Source organism: Sorex araneus, chromosome 3 (assembly GCF_027595985.1).
Source record: "Sorex araneus isolate mSorAra2 chromosome 3, mSorAra2.pri, whole genome shotgun sequence".
Classification (NCBI taxonomy): domain Eukaryota; kingdom Metazoa; phylum Chordata; class Mammalia; order Eulipotyphla; family Soricidae; genus Sorex; species Sorex araneus.
Genome location: NC_073304.1, coordinates 102483049 through 102506203, shown reverse-complemented (window position 1 = coordinate 102506203; position 23155 = coordinate 102483049). Strand labels below are relative to the sequence as shown.

The 23155-nt window shown below is 58.1% G+C and overlaps 1 long non-coding RNA gene across 1 annotated transcript in view; it reads left to right on the top strand.

Moving 5' to 3' along the window:
- Positions 1-12681: 12681 nt before the first annotated feature.
- The window catches only part of LOC129403632 (uncharacterized), a 51443-nt gene continuing 40969 nt past the window's right edge, over positions 12682-23155 (top strand). The window contains exon 1 of the long non-coding RNA XR_008629343.1: positions 12682-12850. This is a non-coding gene — a long non-coding RNA (uncharacterized LOC129403632). The remainder of the gene's footprint in view (positions 12851-23155) is intronic.

Below are 23155 nucleotides of genomic sequence, written 5' to 3'. Positions count from 1 at the left end.
TCTCCTGCTGGGCCCTCCAGGGAGTGGCCTCAACTTCCCCAGCAGCTAGGCTCAGCATCCAGCTTCCTTTTCCTTAAGGCCCAGCTCAGTTCTGCCCAGGAAGCTGTAGGAAATGCAAATTAGCACCCACTAGCACCCACACCTCCTCTTGGGGCGCGGGGGTGTCTGTGTGTGTGTGTGTGTGTGTGTGTGTGTGTGTGTGTGTGTCTTACTCTCACAGGGCAGACAGGAGATTCTGAACTCTGACCACGAGAAGCCCCAGGGCCCTGCAGGCCCGGCCCGCAGCCTCCCTCGGTCCCAAGCTTGTGTTTTGTCTTTATCGGATACCTGAGTGCTTCTTGCGGGGATGGCGTGCCTCAGAGACGACGCTCTGTCCCTCACTGGCTGCCTCAGTGTCTCACACCGACAACAGCAGGAGCACCCTCTGGGCTGCAGCAAGCACTCCCTGTGCCCAGCCTTCCTGGGGTTCCGGGAGCCCCTGGGGAAGGGACCGAGTGTGGCCTGGCGCCGGCCCTGCCTGAGTCCTGGGCCTCTCATCATCTTAGACACGTGCTGTCACTCGGAGCTTTTCAGTCGCCTCTTCCGGAAACTGGGGGTGGTCACAGGTGTCCACTCACTGGGCGGTGGGGTAAGTTCTTTACACAGATGATGTCCCCAGCTCGGCCGCCTCAGCCACTGCCCTGGCACATGGTCAGTGTCATGCCCGAGGGCCCTATTTTGGAGAAGTGGGGGCAGATGGTGTCCGGCTCGGTCACTGTCACTGCCACATTGCCTGGGCCAGTAGGTGCTGGTCAGCTCAGCAGCTGGCCCCTGCAGGACCACAGGGGATGCTGCCCCTGGGCTCCCCCCTGCCTGCACGGGCCCTTGACTCCCCAGGGGACCTGGAGAGGAAGATCAGGAGCCACAGTGAAGACAGACAGACACAAACAGGGATGAAGGAGGGGGCCAGAGGTGACGGGAGAGAAGGGGGGTGGCGGGTACTGGAGAAAGAAGGGCCCAGGCTGAGGGGCCTGAGAGGCAGGGCAGCAGTCAGAGCACGGGGACCCGCTGCCCCTTCCCCGTGCACCCCGCAGCCCACCCCTCACCCCAAGCTGTCGGGGGTCAAGGCACGGGTCTCACCTTGGTGAGTCGTCGTGCAGGAAAGCAAGCCTGGGGGTGCTGCCAGCGGGCCGGGGGGCTGCTCATCTGCCTGCCACCTGTCTCCAGCTGGATCCCCGGTGAGGGGCTAAGCAGAGGCCGCCGAGCCCACAGCTCCCCCAAAGCGGGGTCTGCAGATGCAGCAGGGGCCCCTCCTGGCCGTGCCTGGGGGACAGGAGCCTCACTCCGCTCTGCCCAGCGGCCCCTGCTGGGCCTGCAAGTGTCCGCATCCTCCTGTCCCTCGGCCCCCACAGCCCAGTCAGCCAGGACTTGGTTGTGGTTCCCAGAGCACGAGGTCACACCGTGGCCACCAGCGGGTCCTGGGGAGTGTGCCCCAGAGCGCCAGGAAAGAGGCCTGGAGGCCACACACTTGCCCAGCTGTGTCCTGGCCCACTGAGCCTCGGGGCACCCAGGGTCCAAGCCCAAGCACCAAGCCCAGCCTCCCTTGGGGCCTGCAGCTGGGTTGCCCCTTCTGTCATCTGAACCGGGACTGATGGGTGCTGGGGCCCCGGGACCAGCAAGACCTTCACAGGAGAGTCGCTGATCTGCAGGAACGGGCCCATGAACCCCGACAACCAGCATCCCCACTCAGGTCGAGGCTGAGAGCAGAGGTCTGGCCCCGCCTTGCTCAGCGGGCGTGTTGGTTCTCTTCACACGGATGTTCTGTGCCCTGCAGCTTCCACCACCCGCAAGCAGGGCCTGAGCCGTGTCCTGGTCAAGGGCTCTGGGGAAACTGTGAGCGACCCAAGCATTTGCTTAGCCTGAGGGCTCTGGGACTCAGCCGCCCACCCCGCCCTGGCCCTGGCCCCGGGGGAAAGGGGTGCAGAGAACAGAGGCGAGATTGGGGTGCAGTGTAAGGCCACATAGAGGTTTCTAGAAACTTTGTACTTCCTAATTCTCTCTTTTTAAAATAGTTTTTAAATATATGTTTTGGATTTGGGGGGCCACACCCGGTGATGCACAGGGGTTACTCCTGGCTCTGCACTCAGGAATTACTCCTTGGAGGGCTCGTGGACCATGTGGGGTGCTGGGGACAGAATCCGGGCCAGCTGCATGCAAGGCAAACGCCCTCCCCACTGTGCTACGGCTCCAGCCCAGCCCCAGGTTCTCTCTTACCACCTCGGGCCACCTCCCTGCGGCCACATGCGGTGTGTTTGTCCTCTCTGATCCAGGCCAGAGCGCGGCTGTGTCTCCTGCAGGGCAGGGCCAAGAGGGACGGCAGGAGACAATCCTCCCAATTAAAATGGGGTGGGGGCTCTCTGGGACTGAGGAGAGCCGCCACACCCCTGCGCCTGGGGAAACAGATGCCATCACCCGCTACCTCCATCCCAGGCTCCACCCACATCTGCCATCAACTCGGGGGTGATGTGGGGCGACAGTAGGACAAAGTAGCTGCACCGCTGTCCCTTTCCTTCCCAGTCACCTCTGCCGCCCCTGAGCCCGCAGGCCCTGGTGTTTTCCAGATGGCTCTCCTGAACCTGCCGGCACATGTGTTTCCATTCGAGCTGTGTTTCTGGAGTGAGGACGAGAATGGACACATCAAACAGGGGCTGGTGGATTTATTGCTGAGGATGGGGTTAAGTTAAAAATGTTGGTGCATTCCAAAAGGTAAATTAAGGCAATACTAGTAAAGGCGGCATGTGGATAAAGCGGGAAATCGGAGTTGAATCTAAGCCCTGTGCTCCCCCAGACAAGGATGGAGACCCCCGCCCCCTGCGAGAGGTTTTTCTTCTTATCCCTCAGCTCAGCTTGAAGACTGCCCTCCCTTCCAGAGGTGGGGGAACCAGGGGTCAGCCCCACGTTCCTGGGGGGTGCCTGAGCGTGGGGCTCGCATCCACCTCTCTCCTCCAGCTCCCCCACCCTGGGGTCCTCCCATTCCCAGGGTGCATCAAGGGAGGAGCTGGTTTCCTACAGGGGGATGGGGGGTCCTGCTCCCCAAACCATAATGGAAGATGGTTGGGGAAGCCTGTTGGGGCAACTCCTTCCTTGAGAGGCAGAAGCCCCACAACCAGCTGGGGCCCCCCTGGAGCCTTGAACTGCCTCCCCTCCCTCCTCCACAAAATGAGGGTCCCATGGGTCTGGACAGTAGTGATGGCGCAGAACTGTGCAGATACCCCCAAGCTCTGCAGGGTCCGACTCTCTCCTTCCGACCCCATCCCACTCCACCCCCTGGCACCCCCATCCTCCCCAGAGAAGGTTCCAGATGGGCAGGAGCAGCTTCATGGACGCGCTCAGTGAGCCCAGGACCGCCGGGGGAGCCAGACCCCTGCACCCACTCGGCTGTGTCAGGGAAACGACTAGAGCATCATTTTTTATGTGTCTGCTCAATAAAATAATTATTGATGGCCTCATCCATTTAAGTCACAATCAAAATAGCAGGCAGGACCAGGGCAGCCCTATATTATATCACCAGAGCGAGAACTATTTTCTATCAATTCGCAAATACATTCACATTTAGGTGAAAAATTATGCCATCTCCGATCAAATATATCAGAGCTGGGAGCCGCAGTGGGCGGGGGCAGAGGCCCGGGGTCTGGAGAAGCTTCTCCATTATTCATGAGCGACTGTGGCAGGCGCAGGGGGGCAGCCCTCTGCCTGCCGGGGGCACCAGCGGAGACCATGAAGCAAGGCTGGAGCCCCCACCCCCCCGCCACCCGCCAGCTTGTGCGAGGCTGACTGGTCGCCTCCAGGAGCCAGGCAGGCCCAGGGCACCGGCTTTTAAAAATGAACAGAGACGTGTATGTGTTGGCAGATAAACCCAAACTCCCTGGGTACTTGCGGTTCTCCTGCAGTGAGCGTGTCCAAAACACGGGACCTGGGGGGAGAGGGGGCTCGCATCCCTGACGCTGAGCAGAGGGGACAGGGCAGGTAGCGGAGGAGGGGTGAGCACCACGCCTCCACCTGCCCATGGAACCCTCTGACTCTCCCAGGAAGTGGGAGTCAGCTTCCGACTGTGGGAGGCTCAGGGTGAGCACCGAAGCCCTTGGAAGGAGCACCGCAGGGAAGGACAGAGCTCCACCTCTCCCAGCCGGGACCTGGAGCCCCAGGAGCACCTCAGCTGTGTATGTCACTGCGATGGGCGTGTTGGGGTGGAGTCGGGGCTGGCATGGAAAATGAGGCTGGTTTGCAGGCTTACCTGGGCTTTTGTCGGTGTTTGGAGAGAAGGCGTTGGGCCAAGGCGCCAGGGCTCTTTGTTTCTTGCATCTGAGAAGGTCAGGGAAGAAAGGAAGGAGAGTTGGCTGTGTGGGGGGCACTGGCCAGAGAGAGTGGACACAGCCTAGCTCTCCCCACGGGGCTACTGCTCACACCCTCACTCAGCCACGGGGGCTTCCTGCTGGCCTCCCCCCACCTTCTCTCCAGAGGAGACCCGCCCCCAGGTTTCGGGGCAACTCACCCCACCCCATGTCTCTGCTGGCGATGTCCATCACAGCCAGGCTCCAACAGGCCGTGCTGGGGACTCCTGTCTGCTGTTCAGGGGGTTAGGGGGCTGTTCACTCTCCGGGCTCTGCCCTTCAGCTTGATTTCTTGGCAGGACTAAACGCTGTGAGATTTTGGGGAGTTGGCAAGGTGTATGTCCCCTAAAGTGTCATTCTATAAAGCATTACCTTCTTGGATCTACGTGGCCCAAGATGAGGGGCTCCAGCAACCCCTTAAACTTTGACCTCTCCTGCCTCATTCTTAGTGAGACCGCCAGGGGTTAGGCACTTCATTTGGAAAAGCCAGGCTGGCCGCAGAAGCACCCCAGTTCCTCCATGACCCCTGCACCCCTCTTCCCATTCCAAGAGTTGTCAGCAGCCTTCGTGGAGACTCTCTGGCCACGTTGGGAAACAGCCTAACACAATCCAAAAACTTAGAGTAGAGTCACGTCCTGGCCCAACAATTCCGTTCCCTGGTGTGGGCCTCGTAGGTTAAGACACTCCCACAGAAGCACTCAAAGGCACAGTGTTTAACAGCCAAGGAGTGGAAACAAGCCCAGGTCCACTAAACTGAGCACTGGGCGTGGAGAGGAGCAGAATCTCATGAAGCTTGACCACGTACTACAACATGGAGGGGCCTCCACGAGATGGTGCTGAGTGCCAGGACCCGGGCACAGACCCCGCACTGTCTGGCTCTGCTGTGGGAAGGGCCAGACGGGGCAGATTCAGACAGGCAGCAGGTTTGACTGTGCCCAGGGCTGAGTAGGAAGTGGGGGACGGAGGTTGGAGTGGGACTCGGGCTGGGGGTATGGGAGTGCTCCCTGAGTATGGCACATACGCTGTGGGAATACGTGAAAACCCTTGAATGGCATCTCATAAACAGATCAATTGTACATATACGGATTTTGTCGCACAAGAGCTGTCAAAAGCAGAGATGGTGACACTGCCCAGGCGCCAAGACCGCTGGTGGCTTCTTGTCCCTTCCCTGCGTGCGTCCGTGGCCTCCGTGCTACAGCCCCTGCCCACACCACCTGGCCTCAAACTCTCTGCCTGCTCTGACCTCCACCCTGGCTCTCACCGGCCACCTGCTCCTTGGTCTCCTGTGCTCGCCTCCCCCAGCCCGGTCCCCAGACAGCCTTGCTCCAGGATGAAGGTCACTGTGGCCGTGTTGAACATGTGCTTTGGGGAAGGGCCATCAGTCTCTAGATGGGCCGTTTTACTGACCTCTGTCCCCATATACATCACAGTTGAACCCAGCCCAGGGGAGAAGCCAGTCACAGAAGACCAGCTGTGTAGGGCTTTCTCCCTGAAAGCAAGTCTCGAAATCAGAAATTAGAGCAGAGAGTACAGTGGGGAGGGCGTTTGCCGTGCATGCAGCCTGGGTTTGGACTCCAGCAGCTCCTGTGCTCCTTCGAGCCTGCCTGGGGTGATTCCTGAGTGCAGAACTGGGAGTAAGCTCTGAGCACCACCAGGTGTGGCCCCCAAATAAGACAGAGATCAGATGCCAGTCGCCAGGGCTGGGGGAGCAAGAAGGGAAGTGCAGAGACTGTCTTGGCACAGATTTCCTCGGGGGATGGGGGGTGGATGGAACGTTCTGGAACTAGACGGTGGGGGTGAGTTTGTGAGAGCTGCTGACGGTGTGCTGTGAAGTGGCTCCCTTCATGGCATGTGGGTCTTCCCTGGTCTCAGCAAACAGAAGGAAGCACGGCCGGTCGGTCCTCCCCCCTCACCTCACCTGGACCAAGCATGAACACAGCCCCAGGCCTCGCTCTGCCACTCATGCCGTGACCACTAAAGCCTGTGTGCCCTCCGCTCTACAGTTAGTCCTGACACCATCCTACTGCTGGGCTGCAGTAATAATAATAGCAATAATAACAATAATAAAATAAGCAAGAAAAAAGTGTCTCTTAAAGATATTTCAGAGTGGGTTGGGGTACAAAGAGGTGATGAGGATGAGTCATCCGACCATGGCACCCAGAGGGGACGTGGACAGGCAGAGGTGCAAGGAGGACAGGCCTTAGTCAAGTCTCGCAGAGGCCTCAGAAGAGCCAGCCCTGCCCCCTCCTCCTGGGTGTCCTCGGGCAAGTGACTTCACCCCTCTGTGCCTTGGTTTCCTTTCCTGCCCAGAGAGGAAGAGTCTAGAACTTCCTTCTTCGGTTGCTGTTGTGTGAGGACAGTGTGGCAGGAGACAGCCTCACGAAGGATGAAAGCGGGGACACTGCTGTGTGACTGATCCTCGCGTCGCTGGGTATGCATCAGTGAAGACTTATTCGTACTGGCAGCAGGATCGAAGGGCAGAGCTTTCATGGATGTTGCTTTAGACTCACAGAAGGACAGCGAGAGAGCTGTGCAAAGGCACTGGGGGGTTTCCACAGCTTTATTTGAGGGGAAGATTGAACCCATCAGCAATGGACTGGTCAAATAAAGGCCAGAATCGGATAGCACAGCAGGTAGGGCGTGTGCTTTGCATGAGGTCAACCCGGGTTCGATTTCTCCATCCCTCTCGGAGAGCCTGGCAAGCTACCAAGAGTATCCCGCCCACACGGCAGAGCCTGGAGAGCTACCCATGGCACATTCGATATGCCAAAAACAGTAACAACAAGGCTCACAATAGAGATATTACTGGTGCCCACTTAGCAAATCAATGAGCAACGGGATGACAGTGATACAGTGACAGTGATGAAGAACAACAACAAGAGGAAGAACAAGAAGAAGAAGAACAAGAACAAGATGAATGAGAAGAACAAAAAGAAAGTTGCTCTAAGTGTGAGAGAAATGTTTGCGTCTGCAGAGCCCTGTGGGAAGCTATTCAGGTTGAGGAAACGGCATCCAAAGGGCTCTAGGTGGCAGAAAGTGAGACTCTCGGGGTCCTCAGAGAGACCGGGCAGGGTAAAGTGCTCGGGTGGTACCCCAGAGTCTTTGAGTCCCGCCTGCAGCCTCCTGCAGGAGCCTCCCACCTGCTCTCAATGGGGCCCCTCCTGGCTCCTGCCAGGCCTTGGCCCCACCCAGAGGTCAGGCCTGCACTCTGTCCGCCCTCCCCCATTTCAGCTGAAAACCATGGGAGTGTCCCTTTCAACACTGCAGAGGATGCACTGATGAGATTAGAGCTGCAGGGACCTTGGGGTGCTGTGGGACTTTCCTGTATCCAGGTGTCTCTGGAATGCAGTTCAGGTGTACCCACACCCATGCACCCCCATGCACACACACACACACACACACCCATGTACACAAACACACACCCATGTACACACATCTATGTGTATACAAACCACACAGACAAACTCATACATAACCCATGCACACAACCCATGTATACACATGCACATCGTGCATGATCACATCCATGCACACATGTATACATACATTCATGCATCTCCATGAACCCACACATGCTTCATTGCACACAGATGTACACATACCCATACACACATGCAAACACATATACACCCATGCACACACAAACTTATGCACACACAAACCCATGCACAGGCACACATGTACACACACATTCATTCAGGATGTTCGTGTCAAGCATTTTGCCTGCATGTCAAAGCTGCTGGGGCAGGGGTATGGGAAAGACATGGGGGTCCCTCCTGGCCTTCCCTTTGGGGGGCAGGCTGGCTCCACTTTTTGCCCCTGTTTAGGTCAGTCCACAAGGCCTCAGCTTCTCTGTCCAGCTCTTCACATGTCCAGAACCCACCGTAGCCCCTTCAGGTCATGGGCCACAGCGGGGGCTCAGCCCTGCCTCCTTCCTCCCCACCCTGCCTGCCCTCCGCAAGCCCTCACTGGGGGCTCCCCCAGGGCTCCCTCTCAGGAGGAGCTGAGCTGATGGCAGGAGCCAGCCGACCTACATGAAGCTCAAGGCAGGCTGGGGTGGGGTCCGGTGAGTTTTCTCTGTCCCTCAACATACCTGTCCCCAATTATGATGACAGTGACCTTTGCGGGGGCTTCCTCCAGACCAGCCTGGTGCACCCCCGTGAGCCTCCCCTCACCCAGTCCTCCCTGTGGCCTGGTATGGGGGTGGTGGGTGGCTCTTCACTAGCATCACTCCCGAGTGGAGCCACGGAGCCCAGGGCCACGGTGAGGAGAGACCGAACATCCCGGGAGCATCTAGGAGCCTGCAGGCCGGGCAGAGCTGAGAAGCTGAGTTGGATCCCTGCAGCTGCCCGCGCGACAGAGCGCGGTCTGGGTGGTGCTGCCACCACCCCAGTGCCGCTGCCTCCTGTGCCGTGTCCACTGCATGGGCAGGGGTGTTGGCACCACACGGGCAGATAGGTCCCGCCCTCGAGACAGCAATGGCAGCAGGAAGGACCGGGAAGTAGAGAATCTCCTTGTGCCCGTGACAGAGGTCATTAAAAACAGCCGGGCCAGGAGCAGAGCAATAGCACTGCGGGTGGGGCCCTTGCCTGGCATGTGCCTGACCGGAGTTCAACCCCCTGGAACCACATATGATTCCCCCAGAGCTCCACCAAGAGTGATCCCTGAGCACAGAGCCAGGAGCAAGCCCCAGCACTGCCAGGTGTGTCCCCAAAACCAAACAAACAAAAAGTGAGACCGAGAGAGAGAGCACAGTGCTTAGGGCTCTTGCTTAGCTCGAGGCCAGCCCCAGTCTGAACTCCAGCACCCTCTAGGTTCCCCTGAGCACAGAGCCAGGAGTAAGCCCTGGGCACCGGCGGGTGTGGGCCCCTAGTAAACAAAACCCCTAAGTGTGCAGCTCAGCCTGGCTGCCAGCGTCCCACTCTGGTCCCATCTGTGTCCCTGCTCTCTGTCTTGGTCCTCGACAGCGCCCCGTGCATCCCACTGCAGCCACCGCAGGGCCTGCCAGGAGAGCAGCTGCGCGTCCTTCACGGGCTCCCCAGGACCCCGCACTGCAATGGCGGCTCTGTGGGCAGAGCGGGTGCCAGGCAGGTGGTTCTCACCTGGGAACAGAACCAATGCAGGAGCCCAGGACCCCTCAGGCAACTGCCCCACTGTGCCTCTCACACCCCGCAACACACACACACATGCATACATACACACGCACATGCACGCACATGTACACACACATACATACACACATACAGTTCACACTGGCACATACACACATATGTACACACGCACACACACATATACGTACACAAACACTCACACATACATGTACACACATGCATACGTGCACCCACATGCACATATACACGCACACACATATGCACACAATGCACACATATGCACACACTCACACACATGCACACACAAACACACACACATACACATATGTACACACATGCACGCATGCATACACACCTGCACGCACGCATACACCACGCGCACACACGTACACTCGCACACACGCGCACATTCCAGTTAGGCAATCACACCCCCTGCTCCTTGCTCACTGTTCAGGGAGCTTGGCTTCAAGGCAAATGTTCTAGACCTATTAATTATCACAGGGTAATTAGGGTGGGGAAATCCAGGCCCAGATAAAATCAGCGCCTCCCCTCCTGCTCCCACATTCCCCTCTGCTCTGCCTGAACCCCCAGGGTGTTCTGTGCTTCCCTGTCATTTACCCCCCCACCCCCCAGCTCCCACCAGACGCTCTGGGCCAGTGAGAAGCCGCTCTGAGGACGCGACCGTGCCCGGGCTGGCCTGAGCTGCTGCAATCCTGTCGAAACCCCGGAAGGCTCCTCCCAGCAGCCCCACAGGCCCGCGCAGCCTCCCGAGGCTGGCAGCTGGCACCGCCCCCCAGGTCACTCTGCTTCCACCTCCCCACCGCCCCCACGGAGAACCGGAAGACAGATTTGTCAGGCGCTCCTGACCGGCCGTCTGGGAAGCACTTCTGGGCCCATGTAATCTCCCCCCAAGATTATTCTCAAGATCCCTCAGGCGCGAGAGTCTTCACTGCGTTTATCTGGGGAAAGTCCGTGCTTACATGAGTCCCTCCCAAGAGCCTGGTACATCGCCCGCTGACCGAAGTGCCCCATCAGCACGGGGAAGGCCACGCTCTATCGTGAGGCGTTCCTTGCCGACCTGCAGGGGTGAAGGGAGGGCCAGAGTTAGTATGAGTGATGGCTTGAGCACACTCAGCCCATCCCCAGCTGCCCGAACCAGTTTCCCCATATGAGAAATGGGTTCATGCAGGCCAGCCCGAGGTTTCGAATAAAAGATTCAGGCAGCTGCCTGCTGCACTTCTGAGCCCCTCAGGGCCCCCGCGTGTGCTCTCTGTGGTCTGTCTCCCCATCTCGGAGGGAAGAGTCCTCTCAGAAAGGCTGACGGACGTGTCTCAGCACTTGGCACTGCCCAGCTGGGAGCCTTCGGACTGAGACTGGGTGGGTGCTGAGCAGGTCTGCCTGTCTGCCAGCAGACAGTGCCCCTGGGTGGGCTTGGGGTGCCTCCTAAGGGCTCGGGAGAGCTGAGGTCCATCCTGGCGCCTTCCACAGCCCCGGGTCCTTGGGTCCTTGGGTCCCCTTGAGAGGACGAGTGGGGGTGTGGGAAGAGCTGCCCAGGTTGGCCTCTGGGGGCATCTCCCCACACAGCGAGAAGACAAGCCGGAACTATGGAAAGGGCTTCCCAGGTACCCGAATCCCTCAGGGGCTTTCAGGCACCGCGGGGTCTTCAGGGAGACCGGAAGTCCCGCCTCAGGCAGGGCACCTCTGAGTCAGAACTGGCCCAGATGAAATGTACCTCCATCCTGGGCGGGCACAGGGCAGGAGGGGTCTGGCTAGAAGCTGGCTGGTCACATGCCTCACCCTGACTGGTTTGCACATGTCCTAGATGCAGTGACACTACGGAACTTTCTAGTCCACCTGGGACCTGCTGGAAGGATCCACACATCCACCCCGCAACCCCCATGGGTCAGCTCTTGGCTTTCACTTTGGATCAAAGCAGCCTGGATCACCCCGCTTCATGGAAACTTCTAGATCATTGAACTGATCAGCAAAAGGAGGCAATGCTAGTCTAGACTCAGGAAGGGGCACCGCCCACCCCAGCCCCCCATGGTGCAGGAAGAACAGCACAGCCTGGCCCTCAGCACCCTCCTAACACACGCTCAGGCTCCTAGGAAGGCCTCCTTCACCCTGGAAACCTAGTTCAGAGCCCGGAGTGAGTCCCCCATCTGTGTTGCAGAAAACCTTTGGGGGGAGGTGGTACCCCCAGAAGGCCGCTGACCTCAGAGTATCCCCAGCTCTGTGCATCTGGAGATATGGTGCAAGTGCCCTGGCCCCGGCCCCCGGGGACTGTGAGGACAAGGAGGGGAAGAGCCAGCCAGGCCCGGTCCTCTAGAGAGGGAAGGGGTGTGGAGAGAGAGAGAAGGGAGGAGGAAGGCCGAAGGGAACAGAAGGGAGAGGGAGCAAACAGGAGGAAGGGAGCCTTCAAGCCTCTTCAAATCTCTCCATCCTTCTCTCTTGCAGGCCAAATATTCTTCCTCCAGATAAAGTAAGAAGAATAATCCCTCCTTCATCCTTCCCTCTCTGAACGAGCCTTTGTAACACTAAACGGCTGATCTGAAAATAACTGTTTTGCCCTTCGATAGAGCGGTTTTTCTTTTATTTTCTCTCTCTTTCTTTTTTTTTTAAAAAAAAAAAAACAGGAGATGCTAAGAGGGTTTGAAAGCCCCCCCAAGGCGGGAAGGCTCTGCAGAAGGCACTAATTGTCAACCCTCCCCCAGGGGCAGCTGGGAAGCCAGTGTGGAGCTGTCAGCGCGGGGGTCCCCAGGGGAGTCTACCTCGAGCGCCAGGCCAGCTTCCCGCGCCGCGGAGGAGATAAAACACAGGCACACAGATGATCTTACATAAGCGGAGCGGGACTGAACATTTTCAGCAAATTACCTCTGTTATGAGCTCTGCCATAAAATCGCCTCACAAGTGAATTTCGTTTTTCTTCCCTCCGTGCCCAATCAATTAGCACATGAGTAATACCAGGCCCATTAGGACGAACCGATGCCGGGGGAGTTATGTCATCTGCTATAGAAATGATTGCTTAATATACCAGTTGGCTCCGAGGAGCTCTTAGCCACACACAATCTTGCCATAATCAATAGCAACAGTCGGACCAAGCAGCTTCCAGCGAGAGCTGGGCTGGGCAGCGCGCTGCCTCCCCCGCCGCCCCCGCCCTGGCCTGGCTCCGCAGCAAACAGGAGAGAAGAGACTCGGGAACAAGCCCTGGGGGAGAGCGGCAGGGGAAAAATAAAGCCGACACCCCCGGGGAGCGGCAGGGATGTGCATCCAAGAGGAAGAGAGCCTGGTTGCTTTCTCCCAGATTCCCTAGCAACTGCAGAGCGGCTTTTCCCAGGGAGCGTGGAGAAGGTTCTGGCACATTCTGAGGTCAGTGGGGTGAGCCTGTGTGTCCGTCTGCACGGCGCTGCCGGGGCCTTGGCGGCACATGGGCTGGCGCGTGCGGCTCTGCAGGTCTGTGTGCGGGGGAGGGTGCGGGGGTGGGGGGGCACTGGCGTGTCTGCCCCCAGCCCCCGAGACGCGGCCCTCCAGGGCCATCAAGTCAGCGCAGCCCCTGCAGCTCGGTCCCTGGCAAGTCTGGGGTGAGGCACCCGGGAAGAGGAACACGCTGTCCCCCAGAGCATGAGGGGTGTGTGTGTGGGGGGGGGGGCTGGCCGTCAGGCCCCTGGGCACTGCAGCCAACGGGGCGGGCTTGGGAGCCAGAATTCTCAGGCATGTGCTCGGTACCGCCCCCTGCTGGGCCGCTAAGGAGGGCACGTTCCTCCCTGCCCCAAGGCCCCGGACAGCCGGGCCCAGCAGGTGGAGGAGCAAGCGGCTGTGTGTGGGGACCCCCGCCCCCAGGCTGTGCTATTCCCACCCGGACCTCCTCACGGTCAGGCTGTGCTGCCCGCCAGCTGCCTGCCCCTGGGCCCGGGGGTGGGGAGGGGGCAGCACAGACACAGAAGGAGGCCCCCTCTTTTCCAAAGGACAACCTGGGTTTCCAGGCTCAGCCAGCGAGCTCTGGGCAGGGCTGCCCCCCGAGACTCTGGGGCTCTGAGCCCGTCACAACACAGAGGGCAGACGGCAAGCAGCTGAAAGCTGGTGGGAGGATGGCCCTAGGGCCCTGGGGTTCACAGTCTAGGGGTCTCCCTAGAACCTGGGACAGAGCAAGGAAGCAGGACAGAGGTGCAGAAATGAGTGCCCAGGCTTCTGACATGCTGCATTTTGGGAAGTAGGCTGATTAGCCTCTGTCCTGTCCTTCCCTGGCCTCAGTTTACCTATCTATGAAATGGAAGCGTGCTCTCTAGGAAGGCGGTGGGGGGTGGTGGGGGCGGGGTTGCGTGCCATGGGACAGGACTGATGACAGGGCAGCTAAGAGGGTCCCGAGGAGGAGGGCAGAATGTCCAAGGCTGGGGATCCTCTCCAGTATCCCCCTCCCCATCTCTGTGGCCAAGGGCTTAGGCTTCCTCTCCTGCCCTCTACCTCATGTAGGTTGTTCCTGATGGCAGCTTGGCTGAGGCCCAAGACAGGTCCCATCCCTCACTCAGTGTCTGGGCCTGGGAGGTTCTATGGCTCTGAGCCCACGTGCCCACCAAGTTGGAACAACCTTCAGGGAGGAGTCAGCCCTGGGTGGGGGTTCAGGAAGCATCTAAGAATCACCCGACAATCCACAGGAGACCAGGCAGGGAACAAGCTAAGGGGAACGTGGACCGAAGGGTGGGGGCTTGGCAAGCATCAGTGAGAAGACCCCAGTGGGAAGAGGGGACACGCAGGGAACAGGGAAGGAGGCGAACTCGGGCTCCCTGTCTGCGGGGTGGACACACTTCCCGCCCGGCTCTGGAGAGGTTTTAGGGTGTGATTGTGAGTCCCCAGTGCGGGGTGGGGTGAAGGTCTGTGGGGGGTCCTGGGGGCCTGGAGGGGAGTGAGCAGTGCAGAAGGTGGTTCGTGACGTTGCCTTGGGGCTGGCTGTGGCCTGCGCCCGCGCCCGAGCAGACCGACAAGAAGCCTTCCCTGCCCTCCTCCCACCCCCGTGTCCCCGTGCCACTAGAGACCTCTCCCCCCAATGGCCCCGGCCAGCAAATACTGGGGACACTGAGACCTCCCAAGAGCCCCACGAGGCAAGCGGGGAGAGCACCCTGGCTGCCACCATGTCATTCAAGTCTTGGGGCCTCAGTTTCCTCATCTACCGCCTGCCCACGGCTGTGAATCCTGATTCAGTAGCTCCACGGACTCTTGGATGTTTCTGGAACCTGATTCAGCAGCTCCACAGGCTCTTGGATCTTTCTGGAACCTGCTTCTTCATGTGGGCAGTAGAAAGCGCTGGTGGTGGATGGAAAACTGAAGAGAGCCAGGTAGCTGCTCTCACATCTGCCCCCTCGCTGTTGGGGGTCCCCGAATGGGGACACGGGGCTCTGACTGTCACAGATGCCTCCTACATGGTCCCCAATGCCAGCTGGCACCTGGGGCCCCCTGTAGCCCTCACCACACTCGGCTGACCTTTGCAGTCCAGGACCCTTTTTAGGAGAGATGGACTCTGACCTTACATGTCCATACCCTTTAGGCACCGTCACTGACAGAGCTGGGAATAATCGGGTTTTAGGTCTGATATTCCAGTGTCACTTGGTGCTTTCCCAGATCTCTCCCACGGCCCTGGGCAAACTCATTTCTTTTTTATATTGAGTTTGGGTCACATGTGTGCGGTAATTGTACAATAACGTGGGTGCTTCGTAGCTACACACACAGTTACCTCACCTCTCCACCACCAAAGTGCCCAGTGCACCTGTTTCTGTCCTTCTGCCACCTCCAGTCCACCTCATCATTCCCTCTGAGCCACCAGCTCCCCCTATGGCCTCCATAGAGAGTCCCCCAGCCCCAGAGCTCACACACAAACGGCTCCCCAGGGACCTCCCCTGTGTACCTGGAACGGGTGCGTGTGTGGAGACTGAGGGTCACATGCCGAGGACACTGTGGTAATCCAGGGCCAGTTTTTGCCATCTCCTGATGCCTTCCATTCCCTTCCCATTTCTCCACGTGCCACAGTGAGTGACATCATCTGGAACGCCTCCGCCCTCTGGTTTGCTTCCCTTCACGTGACCAGCCCAGTTTCACCCAGGTTGCTGAAAGCTGCAACTGTTCATCTCTTACAGCTGCATACTACGCCTCTGTGTATATATACAAAATGCCACAACTTCCTTACCTCTCACCCTTGCTGTTGCATGTGGGGTTGTCCCCAGACCCTGGTCACTACACTCAGCGCGGCACCGGGTGCTGGTGTGGGCACGCATGGGTGTTTGAAGGAAGTTCCAGAGCAAATGAAAGTTCATTCTGCTCTCCTGAGCAGGCAGATGGGGCATGGTGCTCAAGCAAAGCCACACATGATATGGCTGCTTTCCTCCGGCTTCCTCAAACTGTTGTGTGTGAGGGGAACTAGCAGCTGTGTGCCAGGGTTCAAGCCAGTCTCAGGAAGGGACCACCTGGCAAGGAACAACACTCTCTTGCCAACCTCCAGTGTCAACTTGCCAACCACCTCAGAGAGCCATCTGGGAAACACTCGTCCGACCCTGTCAGATGTCGGTGGTGCGAGAGTCCTGGCCAACCCCTTGCCCGCCACCTCATGGAGGCCCAGTGCAGTCGCAGAGCACTTCACAGGGAGTCCCCCAGCCCTGGAGCTCAGGCACAAAGGGTCCCCCCATGAGCTTCCCCTGTGAACCTGGCACGGTTGGGCTGCTCCAGCCGTGTGTGGAGACAACGAGGGCCATGTGCTGGGGACACTTATTACCTGACCCGGCGTTCCTCAGCACACATCCCTCCAGGCCACACGCAGCCGTGTGGTGCTGCTTGCAAGCATCCTTCCACACTGACTGCTGCCGAGAAGCCGACCTGCCCCCGCTGCTCGGGTGGGCCGTCTCCCAGAGAAGGCATCTCCATCACCCAGCCCCGGCCGGGCTGACCCGCAAGGGCTGACTGGGCAGGTGATAAACGCCTTGTGCGTGGCACTCTAAGTGGCCACGTTTGGGGGACTCAGAGATCGCTAACCCAGCTGGGGGGGTTCTGACTGCTGGCACCAGTTCCGCAGGTAAGAAGAGGAAGTGGAGAGGGCCCGTGAAGGCAGCAGGCGCCGGAGATCAGCTCGTGTATCCAACCCTCCGTGCCAGGCCCCAGGCACGCAGAACGGGGGCTATTGTTCCACACAAAGGCAGGCGGTGATGGAGGGGAAACGACCCTGCAATGCAGACCACACTTGGCTCTGTTGTCCTTCAAGAACGGGAAATGCCAGTCACAAGCCCTGAGTCTAAGCTGGCTGACCCTGTGGGTGGGGAGAGATAGCGGGGCTGGGGGCTGCCGCTCACCTCGCTGGCTGCTGGTCACCCCCCCCCCCCCGCGCGCGCACACACACACACACACACACACACACACACACACACACACACGGGCTGGGTCGGCGGTGAGGAGAGACGCCTGGACCCTGATTGCCCACAGAGGGGCCCCGGAGAGCTCCTCTCCTCCCGGGGCTCGGCCCCCCGGTTTCCACAGGCAATGGGGCAGGAAATTGCCCGTGGCGAATGAGCGAGACCTGTTAGCTTGTGGGTGGAAGTGGGTAATGAGAGCTTAAACCCAGCCGCATCCCGCATCGCATTAGGGAGTCAGCTTGCAAAAATGATTAGGAGGGTTTTAATCTCCGATCCGATGGGTAACCCCGGCTCCTGCCACGCTCTCAGACTCATTAATCCCGCAGTCGGTGTGGGCCGTCGCCCCCGGGGCTGGCGGAGTGGCCAAGTCCCTCAGCCCGCCCAGAGCCCAGAGCCCAGAGCGGGGAAGTCATCAACACCCCAAAGAGTGTGTGGAGCCAGCACCCTTCCGGCACCACTGCACCACTACGAGTCCATCTTCAAGCTACCCTCCCCCCTCCCCTCTCCTCCCCCCTCCTCCCCTCCCTCCCTCCCCCGCGGCAGAGACTCTTCAGGCCCTGTGCGAGTGTGTGTAAGGCCCCAGGCTTCCTGCTCCAGCAGGGAAAGAGCGTGGGAGCAGGGTCCTGGGGGGCCTCACGGTTCCTCCCCCACCCCACCAGGAGACGGGCTTTGGGCGGAGTGGGTCGGCGGGCTGGAGCGCTGGTGCCGTCACCGCCCAGGTCCTGCCTGTGGAGATGAGAGGACCCTCATGTCCAGCTTCTGGTCCTTTGTCTCTAAGCATGCACACGTCCACGCACACGTCCGACACACAGGAAGCTCGTGTTGCACCCAAAGTCGCCACACTGCTATTTCCTTTTTCGGGATGGGCGTCTCACCCGGCGGTGCTCAGGCTTACTCCTGGCTCTGACTCAGGCTGGCGCCTGGCCATGCTGGCGTGCATGGTGCTGGGGATCGAACCCGGGCCATCCGGCGCATCATCACGTGCTGAACCGTCTCCAGCTGCTGCTTCGTGGGCCTGTCTCCTTCTGTCGCTTCAGCAAGTTCCATGGGTCATCTCCAAGGAACCCTTCCTCTCCTCCTCTCCTCCCCCCCTCCTCCTCTCCTCTGCCTCCTCCTCCTCCCTCTGCCCCTGTCTGCCGGGAGCGGAGTCCTCCAGCTCTCTCTGGGCCTGCCCCTCCCTCCGGAGAGCCCGGGAGCATCACAGGACCCCTCTCCAGCCCCCTGCACCTGCCCTGCCTGCCTTCCCTCCTCGGGCCCTCCCCTTTTTCTCTTAGCTGTTTTGTTTCTGAGCCTGCCCAGATCTCCCAGATGCCTGTGGAGTCCAGGCTTTCCCAGGGCCCCAAGCCTGCCTCAGTCAGGGTTAATATACAGCAAATGTTTCTTTTCTCTTAATGACTCAAGATAAGGTCTCTGCCTTTGAGGATATTCCTTGAGGAATATTCTACTAAATTTGTATTCATAGAATTTAGAGCTCAAAGGGGCCCAGGAGACCCCAGTCCAGATGAAGAATTAAGCCCTGCACTCACCCCACCTCCATACAGGGGCAAGATGGTAAGATAAGCAACTGTTTTTTTTTTTTTTCTGGATCTCAAACGTCAGATAGAAAACAAAAAAATCATTAGCTGGGCTGGGGGGGGGGTCTGAATTTGGCTGTTGATGGGCTGTGTGATTTTGGACAAGTTATTTGACATCTCTGAGCCTGAGTGTAGAAGCTGGACAAAGGCCACTTAATGTGTTTGTGTGCACATATAAACACATGAGCAAAGACGCATATGTTTGTGTGTCCACATACAAATATGTGTGTAAATGGAAACACATGTAAATGCATCCCGTTAGTTTGGCTGCCAGAACTTTAGTGGGATCCGGCCCTGGAGTTGAACACAGGTAGAGGGACGTGGCCGGAAGCCCCCCACATCCAAGCAGCTTGGAATCAGCTGCCATTGATCCCCTCTGTGGGCCAGCGGCCACCCGTCTGCAGTGTGGCCTGAGTGACACAGGTCACAGCGGGCGGGGACTAGGCTGGTGTGGACCCGGCTGACTCACACCTACCTGAAGCTTGTGGGAAAAGGTCAGGGGGCAGAGCTGCTCCAGACAGGCTCTTGCTGACCCTGGGTGGACAGCTGCATCCAGAGGCAGTCTCTGACAGAGCTGTCCATAGCCAGCAGGACGCCTGCCCCGGCCCCAGGCCCCCAGTCCTCCCTGAGGCCTGTCTTTTCTTACCCTTGGCCGATACTCTCCCGAGCCCCAGAGGTTGCAGGCTGCTGTGGTGACACCTGCCGTCAGGTGAGAGCAGGAGCAGAAGGTCCTGGGAGAGGGGCTGGAGAGCTGGTGCACTGGGCCGGTCACTTGCCTTGCACACACTGACCGGGTTCAGTCCCTGGCACCCCACAGGCTTCTCCGAGCACTACCAGGAGTGACCCTGGAGCACAGACCCAGGAGGAAGCCCTGAACACCTATAGGTGTGGCCCCCAAACTAACCAAAAATGGTTCTGGGAGGGCCCAGTCAGCAGACGTTTGGGGGACAATGGCCCCAGAACCAAGTTCTTCAAAGGGACTCTCAGAACATTCTTGCACGCAGGAAGCCAGCGCCACGGGCGTGTGGGAGCTCAAGGCTCCCTGCCCAGCCCACGTAGCCCCTTGTGCGCCCCCAGAAAACAGACATGATGAAGGAGCATTCCCGGGACGGGCTGCAGCTCCCCAGCAGCTCGGGGTCTCTGTCCTGAGCTCTTTCTTTGGACAGATAGCGCCACCCGTGATTAATGCAAGCAGCCTGAGCAGGGGCCACTGGTCCTGCCTGAAACAGCGCCCCGCCTCCAGAAACACAGAAGGCCATCAATTACTGACCCGCAGGCTCCCGGCTGGAGCTGCCTCCTCAGAGAAGCTGCAGGAGAGAACCCGAGGGGAAGGTGCAGGCTGCGGCCGAGGGGGGCTCTGGTGGCCCCACACTGCAGCCTGGCCCTGCCTCCCAGCCTTCCCCACCAGGCACACAGGCAGAGACCCCATTGTCTCGCCATGATCACTGGCATTGCCTGTTGCAGGAGCCCCCAGGATGGGCTGCCCGCCTTCCTGATGGGGTGCCTTATTAAATTCCCCGTGTGACCAAGGCCGGGCTGGGTGATCAAGAAAAAGTGGGAGCCCTGTGGGAACAGACACCGCCTCGTCCGTATTTATGACACAGGGAGCTTTCTATAGAGGAGAAACCGGCCATAATTTGCTTATAAATAATTGACTTCTCCTAGATTAAAATCTCTGGAGGGATTCTCAGTTTATTCACAACAAGCTGCTTCTGCCTACAGTGCAAATTAGGCCCTTTCAAACCTGTCTTATCTCTACCCCGAACGTTATGAAGAGTGATTTTTTTCCCCCTTCATCCCCTGTAATAACCTTCAACTAACCTTTAAACCAGAGTGAATAATTTAAATCTTATTTTCATATCAATGGAGGAGTCAAGCCAAGCAATTATCTTTTATCTGTATACTCTGTCGTCAGAGCGGGAATATAATCAAGTTTTCCCCAGCGAGCCAGATGAGAGAGAGGAAGAGTGAGGAAGTGAGATGGTATCTGAAGACATTAACGCAACAATGAATTATTCAATAATGAGTACAAGATCTGTCTTGACACACACACGCACACGCACGCACACGCACAGGGCTTTACATCTGCCGTGGCTGCAAGCAACCCCAGGCTGGCGGTCGGAGGGGGGCGGTGGGGGCCCAGGCAGAGGGTCTGGGCTAAGCATGACAAATCGCAGATCATTTGCCCAATTAGGGCAGAGAGCAGGTGTGTGGGGTGCTTGCGCTCCCCAGGATGATGCGTTGTGGGCCTAACAACAACACCTAATTTGCGTGACAGTGATATAGCACAGCTCTGGCTAGGATCTGGCTAAAGGGGAGAGGAGTGTAGGGGGGGAGTTACAGAAAAAAAAATTTTTTTTCAGGAAAGAGGGAGGGTGGGCCGTTGTGAGAAAATGAGAAGGGAAGATAAAAAATAAAATAAAATAAAATAAAAAGCCAGGAAAGGTTGAAATTCCCCATGGTGCTCATTAAAATTCTCCTGCATGCATTTCTTCCCCGGGTCCCCTTGGACTTGCCGTGATGATCTTTATTAATTCATAAAATAGCGCACCCGTGATTGAGGCTGATGATTAGTGGAGCCGACAAACACAAGAGCTGGTGAAATATTGCAGCAGCGACGAGCAGGTCCCTGGGAGCGAAAACACAGACGTCACATGAAAATTCATCCTCCAGCTGGGCCCTGGGCAGCGGGGCTGGCTGGGGAAGCAGGCGGGGGACGGCTCCCGGCCACGGCTCCTGAGGGGCCCCTGCTGTCTCCTCTGCTGAGTCACCCTGTGGCACAGTGGACAGCTCCCCCTCTCTCTCCTCCTGGGTTATGGGAAGAGCCTGATGGAGGCAGAAACCGCCTCTAACCTCCCGTGTGACCGGAACCGTCAGGCCTGGGGGAGCAGGATGGAAACTCAGCTGCTGGCGAGGGAGAAGGGAGGGCTTGAGATTAAAGTCAGCCCCTAGGAGAGCCGGACGCTTCTCGGTGCCCAGGGGACTCTGGCCAGAACCCCCACCCAGTGGTCCTGGAGGACACTCCCCAGTCACTCCCCAGCTTCCCGGGGGGGATGGCCCTGTCCGCCCTCTGTAGCCAGCACGGGTCTGCAGGGACACAGTGGCAGGCAGGAAGGAAGAGCAGGTCACGCTGATCACCCACTTCCCTTCTAGTTTCTGATAATGCTGTCTCTAATTTTTATTTTTTATTACTAGATACTTCTTCTGTTTCCATGGTTGTAAGACACGTCGCATGTCTGTGGTGCTAGGTTGGAAGGAAGTCTGGGTTGTTTGTTCTCAGCACTGGCGTCAGCCCAGAGATTTGCTAGATTAGAATCTCAGGGAAGGGACAGGGAACTGGTACAATGGGGAAGGTGCTTCTTGCCTTACATGTGGCCTAGCCAGCTTCAATCCCTGCCAATGCGTATTGTCTTTGAGCTCCACCAGATGTGATTCCTGAGCACAGAGCCAGGAGTAAGCTCTGAGCACTGCTAGTTGTGACTCAAAACAAACCTTAAGAATCTCAGGGATGGGGCTGGAGTGATAGCACAGTGGGTAGGGCGTTTGCCTTGCACATGGCCAACCCGGGTTCGATTCCCAGAGTCCCATATCATCCCCTGAGCACCACCAGGGGTAATTCCTGAGTGCATGAGCCAGGAGTAACCCGTGTGCATCGTCAGATGTGACCCAAAAAGGAAAACAAAAAAAGAACCTCAGGGAAAGAGAAGCTAGAAATCTGCATTGAGCCTTACTAAGTAAATCTTCTGCACTGGAGCTTGAGAATCATTGGCCCAGAGAGGTCAGAGCCCAGACCCCTGGTTGTGCTTTAGTGTCACCAAAAGATGTTCTGAACAAAATTAGAGCCTTGTTTCCCGAGCCCCAACCCATAGAGTCAGATTCTACAGTTCTGGGGCAAGATCCAGGCATCGGAACCTAGAACAAGATTTTCAGGCAGCTGGGTTGGAGGCTGGGCGGGAGCCCTTACTCGCCTCACTGCCAGCACCAACACCATGCAATTGTGGGCCACCTGCTGGGTAGATAGGTAGAACCCTATCTATAATGTGGCCATTCAAGGACACCAACTCTGGGATGGAGCATTCCATAGCAAGGTTAGAGACAATCTTACAAGGCTCTTCCCACCTGACATCATTTGTTTGTTTGTTGGGCCACACCCTGTGATGTTCAAGGTTTACTCCTGGCTTTGAATGCAGTAATTAGTCCTGTGGTGCTTCGAGGACCATATGGGATGCTGGGGACTGAATCTGGCTTGGCTTCATGCAGAGCAAACGCCCTACCTGCTGGGCTATTGCTTGGGCCCCGCACCTTGATTTCAGATTTATATCACGAACCCATGTGACTTCCTATCCTTCCAAACCAACATAAAGTTCCCCCAGGATACTTGGCTCCTCTGTTGGATTGACTTTCACACATGAAACCTGGGGAAAGATTTTCAGACTTTTCAGGATGAGCAGGATGAAGTGGTACGTAAGGCAAGATGAGTGGAGGAGCCCAGAGCGCCCTCATTCCTGTCTGACTCTCCCCAGGTGGTCACCCACCCAGAAGCCCCCTGAACTCCACCCTTCTGGGCTTTGTCAGAGGTCTCGCCACACAGGCAGCGGTGGTGAAATCGTTGAGACTTGGTTGATTTAACTCCCAGGCTCTTTCCTCTCCCCAGAGAGGTCAAGGGGCAGGACTGGGGAGGCCAGGGTGGGAAAGAAGGTTTCAGCCCTATA